Source organism: Opisthorchis viverrini, assembly GCF_000715545.1.
Source record: "Opisthorchis viverrini unplaced genomic scaffold opera_v5_107, whole genome shotgun sequence".
Taxonomy (NCBI): Eukaryota; Metazoa; Platyhelminthes; class Trematoda; order Opisthorchiida; family Opisthorchiidae; genus Opisthorchis; species Opisthorchis viverrini.
This window is the reverse complement of record NW_008751763.1, coordinates 315,349-329,797: the sequence shown is the minus strand read 5'-3', so window position 1 is coordinate 329,797 and position 14,449 is coordinate 315,349.

The window sequence follows — 14,449 nt, the reverse complement described above, 5'->3', positions numbered from 1 at the left end:
TGGGTGTTCCCAAACCTAAACGCCGTTTTCTCCCGGAATGTGAATGGTGCCCAAGACAAGCCAAACAGCATTAGTCTGAATTGACATTGGGTGTTCCCAAACGTAAACGCCGTTTTCCCCCGGTCCTATGCCTTGGTGAGTAATTGCCAATATCCGGAACGTAAGTCAAACACAATGAAATATCGGGAATGCCTTCCTGGCCGTCTTGAACCACCTCATAGCCTCCCTGCGGTCGGCCGGCGTGTCGAGCTCCGCTGCAAGGACTTCCTTCGCGGCAACTCAGTCCATCTTCCCAGGGCCTCTACTGGCCGCATACATGGCTGCGTTCGCCCGGCCCCTGAGAGGGGTCTTCAGTGCCGCCAAAGTACCCCGGTCGGTCTCCAGCCCAACCTCCCAAAGTCCCCCAGAAAGGCCCAAACATCCCCATCCTCAAAGGGTTATTTCCACGGGATCTTCATCCTTATCCTGGCGACGGTACCAAATGAAAGGAAGTATGTATTCGCTGCGGAGTTATTTATTAGAAAATGCCAACTGACCAGTTACAGACTACCGAACAGGGGGGCAAAACTCTCCTTTGCATCTTATTTACAAAAACTAAACATCCATTTTCTCCCGAACGCGTCTTCTTCAACTCTCCTGGGTATTTGTTGACTAGAATGATTCATTGCTTAATTCCAAGCAAATGCTACAAAGCGACTCCACAAATTCCGCAACAGATAACCTTTTTCAAGAGATGCAAAGTGGATTTACAAGAAAGCACACACTCGCATGCATCCGCATCAGTAGTATCACCGTTACGCCGGTATTGGCAGGAAGTATTGGATCGGAATCTGTGGATGTATTGGATGTAAGGCGGGAGACGGTGTTAAAGCGGTGGCTGTGTCAGGTCAAGTCGATTTCTCCGCCATTCGGACTACTCGCTCCAAACTGCGGTCAGCAACGCAGAAACTGATGACGTGGGACATGGAGGGTGGAAGTTTATCGAGCCGTGCTTGGGCCATGATTTCCACCGCTAGCTCACGATCTTAGAAAATTATCCGCATATGGTGAAGCGGTTGTAATGGCGACCTGTTGCCAAGTTCGACTGCGATGAACAACTTACTTAGCATCTTGTTTTCGGGCTTTACTGTTCTACTGATGACAGCCGCTCGAGGGGGATTTTTCTTTGAGATATCTCCCAGCAGATCTTATACTTTTGTTGCTACATCACAAGGAAGATGTTAGACGACATAGGAAAAGCGGGTGACCAGAGAAATTATAGATCGGGTAGTAAAAAGAACCTCGTCCTGGTGAACCAATACCCTGGGATTGCGCGGATTATAGTCTGGCAAACGGATGCTAATTGCATTCTCGACTTAATCCGATGATTCGGAGTTTGCATCCATAATGACCAGGCCAGAGAAAAAAACTATGAAGACTTGAAAGGAAAAGTTAAAAGTATGCCTAGAAAGACTCAGGCGCACAAAATTCGTAGTGGTCTGGCTACCAAGAAGGCTACTTTACCGTGAGTGTGTGGCAAAGAAATGAAAATAATAACGTCGGATTGAATGTACATTATTGAATAGGTCAGATGGAATAGGCTTACTAAGAATTGTCCTCTTAAGAATAGTTCCTCGTTGGTTCGGGCCAGTGAATAAACAATAATCCAACCATGGTTGTCCAGGGGCCCTTTTCTAAGCAGTCCTCACTTAGATTTTGAATCTAGTATGAAATATTATAATACCAGAGGTAGCGCATGGGACTCGCAAATGACCTCTGTAAGTGCAAGCGAAATCAAAAGAGAGACTCGAAGCACGTGCCCACATTTGTATTGCGTTAAATTATACAAGTGCGCGTTTTTGTGTTTCTTTCGTATTCAACCAAAAAACGGTTATGCAAGTGATAAGATACGTCATGTTATAATGGAAGCAAAAGAAGGATACAAAAAAACCACAACATTAAAAAATGTGGTTCACGTTTCCCATCTCCCTAAGCCTCTGATCAGCAACGATTAGATCAACGGGGTTTTGAAGACCTTGCAGAGTTGTTTTTGCATTTTGATAATGAGGAGGCCATACAAGAATGGAGGGCCAACATCCTTACGTAAAGATTTCGTGAAGTCCACCATACACTTTCACAAGCCTTCAATTATGTACATCATGATCGACGCGTGTTCACAAAATTGTTGGCTACCTTTCGTGGAGTGGGTGTGATTAGGAGCACTGATAGATCGAAAAAATTCGAGCGCAACCTTGAAGTCAGTTAGCACGAGATAGTAGATCATCGAATTTATAATAGACGGACATAGCGTGAACCCGTCGAAATCTCGCTCCAGTCTCACCAGTCAAAGTTACATTTTCTGCCGAAAGACAGCGAAGAATCGCTGAGATCATAGTCCCTGTCAGAAAAGTAAAAACTTGAGCCACTGAAGCTATGCCACTTAGTACAGGTACAGATTTGAATCCTCCGTTGAGTATTATGGAATGGTCCGTTTCTCCCAGAAATCCACACATGCGCCAGATTTTCTGGCTAAGGAATTTGTTTACCACCCTTGAACAGGGCAAATTGTAGGCCGTCAGCACCAGTAGTACGACGATACTTGAGTAGAGATGGACACTTGGACACTTCTGCATCCTAATGGGTTTCCACGGTCACAGCCCATTTTCCTGTCAAAATCTGTATCGGAGGAGTCGGGTGGTCAACTGGATTGCTGTCCAGAATATTGTGTCCAACGTTCCAAACGCCCTCCTTCGTCGAATGTCACAGAACCGTTTCGGCCCCCGTTGGCTTGTCTGAACCGCCCTCGGCAACTAACAATGGTTTTCTTCCTTGACTCGAAAACTGCCTTTGATTCTGTCAACCAGCAGGCACCGGGGCAGTGTCTATGAAATGAAATACCACCCCACAAGTCCTTGGCCCCCGTTGAAGTCCTGTATGTCAACTTCCGCGGACTCGCGAAGGTCTACGGGTTGCCCTCTCCTGAGTTCAATGCACCAATCAGCGTCAAGGCTGCCCGCATTCATTTTTTCTTTAAACTTGCCACTGGCATGACCTTGGAAGACTTACTCTCAGCCTCCGATGATTTTAGTATCAAAATGCCTCCAGAATGTTTGCTCACAGATATGGAGCACGTGGACGATGCAGATCTGATGACATCCCAATACGTGCAACAATACAAACGATCCAAATGATGCAGCTCTACGCAAAATGTGGAGTGCTGCAGCAAGGTGCGTGGACTCGAACAGGAATCTTACGCTTGTGGATGGACCGATTCAAGAAGTATACAAATTGCTCCACCTGGGCAACTCTATTAGTCTCGGTGGCCTGGTCAAACACGAGATTTTCGCCCATATTGGGAGAGACAGAGTTCTTGTGAACCATCATCACCTTTGAAGCAAACATGAAATCAGCTTGCCGGCTGAGGATCGAGTTTACAATGCCGCAGTGCATTTTATATTGATATATTCATCAGAAGCCTGGCCACTGCGTGCAGAGGACGTTAAGAGTCTTCCAGTGCATGGCTTTCCCTCCAGATTAACGCGATGAAAGCTTCACCGACATTCATTGGTTACTGTACCGGTTATATCAGCCACTGCCTCCAAAACGTAGCTACCAGTCCATACATCATCGGTGAAAAAAATGTGACAGCAATAAACACTGTACAGCAAATACGCAGTGTGGTTGAAGATGATGATGTTGTCTTGACAACAAAAGGCTCCCAAGAACCAGTCGAACGACTAAAGTGAAACAATCCTTAGAATTTTCCGATATTTTTGCACCTTCCGCCACCATCCACCACGCCTCCAGGGTCGCAATAAAACCAAGTTTTACCAGGCGTAGGATGACGCGTAAGTTTGTGGTTGTGGCCAAGGTGTGTCTGTCACCGGAATCCAGCAAAGCCACAGTCCTACCATAAATTATGTTGGTTTGTTTGCGCCACGAACAGAAGTTTCGGAAACAAGTAGCACTATGGATACCTGCCCTCAGTGTCTGTAATATTCCGAAACCCAGTCACCCACATACTTGACTGCTCAGCCCACGGTCGCTCACCGGATCACGAGGCTTGTCTTTTTTTCACACTCCCAAACCTCGTTACATTAGGCTGACTCATCGGATATCGATTGTCTCTATCGTCTAGTGAGCATGGCAATAACACGTGCTGACACACACGTACACGCAAACGGACCTACATACAGGGAAACCAAACACAACCGGCACACACAGACTCGAGCGCGCAGCAAGCAGGAAGTCAACCACGCTCCACAAGTCCACGAAGAATTATGGAACACGTGTGGCAGTTGTACTGTGGGAAAAAACGTTCCCGACGTCCGGACTTTCACCAAAGAACCCTCACAGACGATGAGATCCTGTTTCAACTTGCTCCGATTTTGCATTGTATTCATCTTCATACGTGTGGCATCTCACATTTGTCAACTATTCTAAAAACCCTTATTAGTGCATATACATTCCGAATTGTATTATGGCCATCATCAGCAGTACACTAATACGGTAAGCACTGGAGAAGCTGGTCCTGACAGATCTGTTTGAGTTCCGGGTAAACGAGCATTGCGACGACCAGGCGAGATGTGCATCTTTTCATCACACATGAAAATCCTGATGAAAATCAGCAACTCACAAATTCACGGTCGGGATCCAATGCAGGTGTCCAGAAGGGAACGAAAGCAGCGATCGTGCCCCACCAACCATAACCACTGGTGATGTGGTCTGTTTGGATATGTGGCTATTTCGTTCGTTGTCAAACGTTGTCAAACGATCTCCGTTGTTCTGCAACTCGGTACCACAAAGGAGTGGTGTGGGGTCGCCACGCATCTGTAGTAAGCACTCTCCTTTGTCCATGCGTTTCGTGGCCAAACCCAGACGACCACCTTGTTGAATCCCAACGCTGTCTGGCCCATTAACCCTGGTGTTCATACCACTAGCAGCCATAAGGACGTCTAGGCCTTTTGCTTGTTGTAAAAGAACATCAAGTGTATCATAGAAACTGTTCTTAAAAGATTCAGAACCACGATTAGTCTGGGCGTAGACAAATACAATAAGCAAAGAGAGACTAACCTAACATTTGCGAGATGATTCCACAGCTGTTGTCAAATGAACCGCGCAGGTGTGACTATCAACAAATATCCAGTCAAGCAGACACGCTCCCACTCCTCCTTGGTATATTCAGCGGCCTCCGCACCACCAGATGTGTGCGGCCACAAGCCGGAAGGGAGTAACGGGGTGGTCAGTTCAATTACATTAATTGTGTCCTGGAACCTCGTTTCTTAGAGACAGTGTGCACAAACGTTGTGAATGAAACGCAAGAGACACCCGTGGTCCTGGTTGCTAAAGTGTGTAGAAGTTAAAGACAGCTGAGTACATATGTCTTCCACGTTCGCAGCCAGACTTCTAAGTGTTAAGGATTGTATCCAGGGGTGAGTGTCTTTGCGTGACCGAACACTATGTCGACTGGGCGAATGTGTCACGAGCCGCTCGCGGCGCAAATGATGTCGCACTCTGATTGGTTAGACGGTCAGCCAATCAGGATGGACCGCTTGATTGAGCAAACAAGATTGTGTTCATTTTTGTTCGTCCCCGACAGATACTGTACCAGATTGTAGTCTGCACGCTATGGAATCACCAGGGGACAGTGATTCTCCGAAGGCAGGTTTGCACGACGATTTCTGTGGATGGGAAACAGAGACAAACCTCATGAGCTGAAGCCCAGTAAGCAAGGTTGTGCATCACCAAAACTCACGTATAAATCAATCGAACTGACGGACACCGTATACTATAGACCAGCTCGCCGTTTGATACATTACACTAGGCAGAGCGGGAGTTGCAGCAACCAGGAGTTGTGGTATCGTCAATGAGCCACAACCCATCTTTAAAAGGGTCGTGCGTACACAAGCTGCAGGTGAGTGCGATGTATGGCGATCAGTCATGTTGGTTGGAACTGAGAGATAGTATTCATATTGGGGTGAAGCGGGTACAAGGGAAGACAAGTGAAAACGTAGGAAAGGATGAGTCATGAGCAACATGTTTCGCTCACGCAATAAGTAAGGTGACCAGGCTAATTAGACCAGGCGATGGCCGACGTTCCATAATATTGTTTTTAATTCTCTTTCAAAGTTACACGCAGTCTTGGATACTGTTGTGGCATCCACATCTGGACAGAAGAACGTTTACTTCCTCCAACGAAGCCTTCCGGTCAAAATCTGGACAGGCAGTTTTCTGCGGATCAATCGTTTGATCCACATATATCCTTTCTGGATGGACACTTGTGACTTGGTTTGAGGTGAGGCTACCCTCGGCAAAACGTTGTTGCGATCAAATAAGCCAGCTACGGCAGATAGCATTTTGACGCTGCCCCCTGTTCTTGCCGTTCCTTCCGCCTCCTGCATTCCTTCATACCATGAATCATTTCCTCGTGTTGTATCTCAGGGCCCCGTTTTCGGCCCAATTCGTTTCATTATTGAGACATTTAAACGTTCATTCCCACTTGGATTTCCCCGAAATGGACAGCTTTCATCGACGGCTGCATACTTTACTAATATTAGGACCTACTGTCAACTCTTCACCATGGCGACCCAGCATTCGTTTATATTTCACTGCCACATGGATCTTTACCCAGTATTTCGTTGTCTAGTGTCCTCTGTCACAGTCGAAAAAATGTTTAAACATAGCCTTAATTCCGTTCATTTCTGACATATATTTTATACCGAATGAGCCTAGAAAAATAGTCCGGAGATGAACGGAATGGCTGAGACCATTGCCTATACCGTCGAGCCATACTTCTCATCCATTGTTGTGACTTGCTCAACGGCAGTGCAACTCTGTCGGTCCCTTGGTATCCTGCTTCGCCCACTATGGTATAGAAAAAGGCACAGTAGCTCTACACAGCCTTTATGGAGACAAAAGGAGAATCATTATATCTGTTTTTATAGGGTAATCACAAACTGTTCCACGGTCTTGCTAGAATCACCGTGAGGGGGCGAGAGGCGTCGAGTCGAAGGTGCCCGACTCGGATTGGCTGGCATTCTGGCTAATCAGGACACGCCTTCCTTTGGTTTGTGTTCTGCACGTGACACATCCGTCCAAATGGTGTGATGTTCGTTTATTAGGGGCGGCTGGTATCCGGACACCCATTACACACATAGCAAAACCTTTACTCTCCTCAGCCGTAGTTCCTTCCGTTTTTTCAGCTAGTCTGGTAACTCCCCTAAGCGTAATTGGGGGACGCTCAATATCGAAAATCACTATTACCACAACTTTCCGCTTTTTCATTTTTGTGACCTGTGAGGAGTTCATGAAAGGCTCCGTAGGATTTTAATAACAAATAGAACCTTAATTTGGTTTATATGCTCTGCAAAAGCGTTTTGAGTGTTCGTTCCAGTCGAACTCCGTCTTTGCCTAAGGTGTAACGATCGTTAAGTGTAAATCGACTTACACGGTTTCTACATGCATGTAATGAGTGTTGTTGACACCAATCAGCGATACCTAAAGCACCATTCAGCAACTGTGCACAACTATACAGTCGAAAATGTATTTATCGTGCCGGTTCAATTTGTATGAGACGAACTAATGAGAATTTTTTACGATGTTGTGGTAATAGCGTCACAAATAGTATCACACAAACTGCCTCATTAAACTGTTTCACCGTTAGTTACTCCTTCCTCCTGCTATCCCAAATGACTCAGGATTAACACTTCTTGTTGGTAGAATTAGGTGAATATTGCTCTTCAGAATTCTAGACTACGAGCACTTTTTGTTTATGCCTATCAAACACCTCTCATGCTTTCGCTAGATATGCCAGCTTCACTGATGCTGATTGCGCTAAAGTGTGGTCAAGTGATCCGCTAACTATCGGACGGTGGCAAACGCTTGTTTCACCGGCTAGTTGAGGCAATATTCCAAGTGGAAGCACCCGATCCCCGCTTTAGCCAACCATCGTCATCTGGACCCCATCTTACTTCAGCGGCTGGGTGGCATGAGGATTTACATCCAGATATTCCCAAAATTTTCTCCCGTCCGATATGGCTCTGTTATGACAAAACTGGATAGGCTAATTTGGCATAAAACATTTGGCATAAAAACATAGAAAACGTATGGAATTTAGGATGCCTCGGGTACACTTCGACTCTGCAGGCATTAGAGGCTGGTAGTGAGTCTTCCGTGATTGCACCAATGACGAAGTTGAAAAGGAAAAGTGAAAGAATGTCCCGTCTGACACCACTTGATGTGGTGAACTGGGGCGAGAGTTGGCGTACAGCACCTTAAGGAGGGTCAAGAATTTATGGGGGACACCTTTGCTCTACGGACACTGCAATAGTATCTGACGGTCCACAGAATCAAAGACAGCTCCCACTGCTTGAAGCAGTGTCGCTGTTCCAGAATCTGTTGGAGGGTGAAGATATGGTCAACGCATCCTCTTGCAGAACGGAACCCAGCTTGGTTTTTACGGGTCTGTCTCTATCTGTGTTCAGTCAACCTTCGGAGGATAAGGCCAGAAGTCACCTTCGACGCCACAGCTATCAGGCTGATGCCACGGTGGTTTTCACAGCGTCTGCGTACCCTTTTGAAGATAGGAATAACTGTCTACATGCTCCATTCAATAGGCACCTTCTCTTCGTTCCATATAGCACCAATAAGCCTTGTCAGATGGGTTACCATGAATTTTCCGCCTTCCTTAAGGAGGGCTGGATACAGATCGTCCGGTCCTGGTGCCTTCTCACGCTTTAGTACGGCTATTTCGTAACTTATTTCTTCTTCCGAAGGGCGATCAAGGTTTACATTCCATTTACTAATGTGCATTATCTCCACAGGTTGTTGTACAGCAGGCCAGCTGAACTGCTCTTCGAAGTGTTCGGTCCATCCCTCCAGTCGACCTTTTTGCGAGTGAATTAATGGGCATTTTTTCACTTATCGTTTCGCTGACCGTTGCTTTCTTAGGGCCAGTCGATCGTATCAGTTGATATAGGGCACGGCTGTTTCCCGTAGCAAAAGCCTTCTCCATTTCCCGAGATTTCGATGTCCACCAGAGCTCTCGTTCTTTCCTTAAACTCTTCACTATTTAACTTTTTGGGGAATTTGCGTGCGCCGTCGTACTCGTTGCTTGCTGGTATGGCTTTCCTGACATTAATCATACCGATCTCGACGACATCCAGTGGTCTTGTGTTCAAATCGGAGAGGTCAGACAGACAGCACTGAATGCCGCTAACATAGCTCCCTTCGCATTTTGCCTCGCTTCATCCACATTGTCACTGCCACCACAGTATTAGTTTACTGTGGGGAGTTTTTTTGGCTAGCTCAGATCGATACTGTTGAGCTACAGTAGTTCTTCGAAGACAGTAGATTGGCATGGTTCTTGCTAATTTGCGAGGGCCGGAAGGGAAACGAAGTGTCAGGCGTGCACGCATCATGGCGTGATCGGAATCAAGTTGTGTGCCCCAGCCGAAACGACAGTCTTGAGTTGTGGCTCTCCACCGGCGGTTGATGGCCACGTGGTCCAACTGGGTCCATGGTTGGTTTGCAGTCGGTGGCCGCCAGGTTACGCGGTGCGAACGTTTATGTTGAAAGTTCGTACTTCCAAAAACAGTTCATGATCAGCACACAACTGAACGAATCGATCTCCGTTGTCTGTGCGCCGAGCTTCGACTCCGAATCGGTCGCCTACGTGTGACTCCAAGGAGCTCAGACGACCTACCTGAGTATTCAAAGCACCTACTACGATCATAACGTCAGTGTTTTCTGCTTGACGAATGAGCCCGGATAGCTCCCGATAGAAAGTATCAGAACTGCAGGCCGTTGGAGCTTAATCCGACACTACAAACAGGCACTGCTTTTTATGCCAAGAGGCAGTGAGCTTGACTAAACTGGATAACCGGTTCGCGCAAGGACGACTGTTCAGTGGGACCCAATCCAGCAAAGCACATTCAGCTGTGGGGCTGAGTGCAACCTTCACGCCATATCCCGCGAGTCCTCGCTTCTGGGTCAGCGGACAGACAGGGGGAGAAATGTGGAAGAGCCGATTTCATCCTTGGCGTTCTGCAATGCATAACCACGACTGAGTCTTGTACGTGTTTCGGAGACACAGCATATATCAATTTTAGGCAGCAAGCATTACCTGTTTGCCAATTTGGCATAGAGTACGGACGTTAAAAGCTCCTATATAGAAAGGATCTCGTGGACTTAGAAGGGTGTTATTTTGTTTTATGTTTGTAGGCAGCGGGAAGCAAAAGGCCCTTCGGTCAGATAACTGACAGTCAAATGACCCAGCGACATTTGCTTGTGTGGTGGGAAGGGGTTGAGGAGGGACGTCGGTGAACAGCGAGCTGCGCCTGCAAATGGTACTTCCCGGTTGCCCAGGCTGAGAAAGGAGGTTTGTTTGAGGTACCCCAACTTGAGCCTTTTACTCAAAAGTCTGATCCACAAGGCAGTAAGAAGACGTAGGGTTTTGTTCGGGAACCCTTCCCGGAGCCGATGAATCAACAGTCTGACCTACTCGGCTGAAGGGGGTTGGCCTAACCTGACGGTGCAGAGAATATGGCATTACTATATCATTTGTGATCTGGCTGCGCACCGCAGGTGTCTTTTGTGGCACCAGGCTCTTCGGTTTTAGAAGTATTTCGACCATAATGGGTAATGTGCCGGCGGTCACTGTCAACCGTTCGGCGATCGGAGTGTGCGGTTTTCGGGGCCGACATTTTCTAACCCGTCCTTCCTCGGTGGAAGGCAGCATCGCTGCTTCCATGAATACGGACATGCTGGTCGCCTGGGGGAAACACCTTACTGCCTTCACACTCCTGTCGCAGAGGACAGTAAGACTTTACCCCAAACGGCCTCGTAGCACGATTACTCGTAGTACGGGGCCTCGCTGCTCTTGGTTTTACTGCTCCCCTTTGGTCTTCCTGGTATGGTTGCACCTTGTGGAACGAAGTTCCAGCCAGCGTAGCCCGCGGGATCATTGCAACACTCAAGCCCGACCACCACGTCAAGGTGGCAGCTTTAGGCGGACCGGAAATATGAATGCACAAGTGAGTAGGCCTAGCGTATTTGAAACTTCATTGGGAGATCGGACAAAGGTGAACAATTGCTTCATCTATGTGCTGATCACAGGCTGTTTTTATGCAGTACCAACTTCCGAAAGAGCCGAAGTCGTCTGGTCAAACGGTGTCTTCCAACGGCATGCCGACCACAAGTTCAAATCGATCACATTGCCAGCAGTTACCGATGGCGCGGATCAATAGCTGACTGGCGGTCGTTTTGGAACATATTTGTGTATTCCGACCACGCACTCGTCCGGATGCATTTCTCCCTATCTTTTTTCTAGGACCGCCTAAGGACAAATCGCCTGGCAACTGAGACTGCGAGACCCGGGCCTCCTCCAGATGCCCCACCATCCGATGTTAACTCATACTGGGACGAGATTGACTGCTCTTCCCATGGTGTTGGGAATTTTGCCTGTGGCACGGCATCACCAGGCTCACTCAAGCACTGGATATCACACTGGATAGTGGCACTCTAAATCTCGGAGAAATATCCCAACCTGCTCCGAACAAAACTTGATGTGGCGATGTCAAGTAAACGTGTGCGTGCGAGCCGACCGTGAAGTATGGTGGACACAAAGCCAGGGAGATAGGAGAGGCCCAGAAAGCCGGGAATGCTGGAAGATTATTTCAGTTGATCCGTACGACCGAGCCCCGGAAACCATCTGTGAGGGCGACCATCAACGATCGGAATGGAGTGAACATCTCGAATAAAGAACTCCTCGAAAGATGGGCCGAATACTTCTAACAACCATTGTCGTGGTCACCAGCTGACACCCGTCTGGAGCCCACAGATAACGTAAAACCCTGGACGGTGAACCTGGAACCGCCTATGGCCTCGGAGGTTTATGGCTATATATGTTCTCGCGCGCCACGGGCCTTTGGTCTCGATGCCCTCCCATCCGCATTGTTCAAGGATGGGGGTGAAGTCCTCAGTCATCGCTTGTCTGATTGTTTGCTTCGATGATAGCACCTGCTTCTTTTTTGACAGCAGAATGGTTTTTCACGCTTGGAGGAAAAAGCGACCGGCCGGTTACCCTCGTTCAGGGATTCACCAATAGCGACTGGACGCATTACTTTCGACGACGAGAGGAATGTTGTAGTAGACAGTAATGACCATCGCATTCTCTACTTCGTGCTTAAGGTTCTCAAGTGCTGTTCGGACATTCTCCGGAAGCAGAAATATTTTACTTTTAACCGGTGTATGAATTTTGTCAGAAAACGCCAGTATCTGTTGTGAATAGTGAGCGAACAGACCAACGGCTCTTTGCTGTGATTTTCCGTTAGAATTGTGAGTGAGTTCTCTTATAGGGTGCATGCGTACTGGATCAGGTTTCATAATACCTTTGGATGCCTTGTAACCCAAAAGAGGGATCTGCTTTCCTCAACCCGACAACGTTGTTATTGGACTGCAACTTCCTGAGGGCGCCACGGGCCTTTGGTCTCGATGCCCTCCCATCCGCATTGTTCAAGGATGGGGGTGAAGTCCTCAGTCATCGCTTGTCTGATTGTTTGCTTCGATGATAGCACCTGCTTCTTTTTTGACAGCAGAATGGTTTTTCACGCTTGGAGGAAAAAGCGACCGGCCGGTTACCCTCGTTCAGGGATTCACCAATAGCGACTGGACGCATTACTTTCGACGACGAGAGGAATGTTGTAGTAGACAGTAATGACCATCGCATTCTCTACTTCGTGCTTAAGGTTCTCAAGTGCTGTTCGGACATTCTCCGGAAGCAGAAATATTTTACTTTTAACCGGTGTATGAATTTTGTCAGAAAACGCCAGTATCTGTTGTGAATAGTGAGCGAACAGACCAACGGCTCTTTGCTGTGATTTTCCGTTCTGTAGAATTGTGAGTTCTCTTATAGGGTGCATGCGTACTGGATCAGGTTTCATAATACCTTTGGATGCCTTGTAACCCAAAAGAGGGATCTGCTTTCCTCAACCCGACAACGTTGTTATTGGACTGCAACTTCCTGAGGTTACAGTCAGTGATTTGTGTTTGCCATTTTTGGCTCTCTGTGTACTTACGACACTTATATGTGTAGTACATGGTATTGAATATTCATTCTTGCCAGTCACTTTCACACCTGACCCAGTTATTCGCTCAGCTGTAGCATCCTTTCGGTGCCTAACTGCCATGCCACGCGAAGGTTGCACGATGGTTGATCCAGGTTGCCCAAGCCTAGGCAGGGGAGTCGAGAGGCAGAGGTTGGGTTCGAACCACAGACCTTCCGGTCAGTAATTTCGCGCTCTAACCACTTGGGCCATCCCGTCACGAAGAGACTGAACCTTGCCGTGGTGTAACGGTTTGCGCACCTCAGCGATTCATTGAGCTATACTGGGGAATGTCCTCGTGACACTCAGAGTCTCTCATACCAGGTTGGTTAATGGTTAGAGCTCTGACGAACACAGTCCCCTGGCCCTCCAGGTTGAGGGTTGGAACATGTGGCGACTTGTTCCGTAGAAATGGTAATGCATTTGCATTTCCCGCCAAACACCGCTGCCTTGCAGTTAGGCTTTTGAGCCAAAGACTTTGGTTGAGGACCCTAATCGTCCTCCTGTCTAGGTGTGGGACCCCTGGCAGTATCTCAGCCCACGTACAGCCATGAACTGCACATACACAAATAAATTCATGCCACATCGGCGGTCGCGTGATGCCATCAGCCGGATCGCCTCACAGCCTGAATACAGCAGGGCGGGTAAGCGAAAACAGGCTACTGCTGACGCCCCCTTCTTTCTTCAAATACTTTTTCTTCCCCCTCTCCCCACCCCATTAATAACTCTCCTCTTACATGCCCAGCACCTAGGACTGATAACTCCGTTCGTTACGTGCAGCACCTGCTCGTCACATAGCGCCGGTGGGCTGAATACTTTGAGCAACAAATGTCTTGGCCACCAGCCAGCACTCATCTGCAGCCCACAGGTGAATTAGAACCCTGGACGGTGAACGTAGAACCGCCTACGGCCTCGGAGGTTTACGACTGCATATGTTCTCTCAAGCGCCACCGAGCTCCCGGTCCGGATGACCTCCCACCTGCACTGTTCAAAGACGGGGGTGAAGTCCTCAGTCAGCGCCTGTCCGACTTGTTTGCTTGCATTTGGGAAAAGGAGTCTGTCCCAGACAACTGGGGAGAATCGGTGATAGTGCCCATTTTCAAAAAAGGGGCGCGTAGTGAGTGTGCTAACCGCAGGGAGATCAGCTTGACCCCGGTTGTAACGAGACTGTTGGCGTCAATTGTGCTTCGACGCCTTACGGTGGCTCGTGAGATGCTGACTCGAGAGCAGCAAGCGGGACTCCGGCCTGGTAGGGGTTGTGTTGACCAAATCTTCACACTGCGTCAGGTGCTAGAACAACGCCATACGTATAAGCGACCCACAATTCTAGTATTCCTGGATTTCCGAGGCGCATTCGACTCGATTGA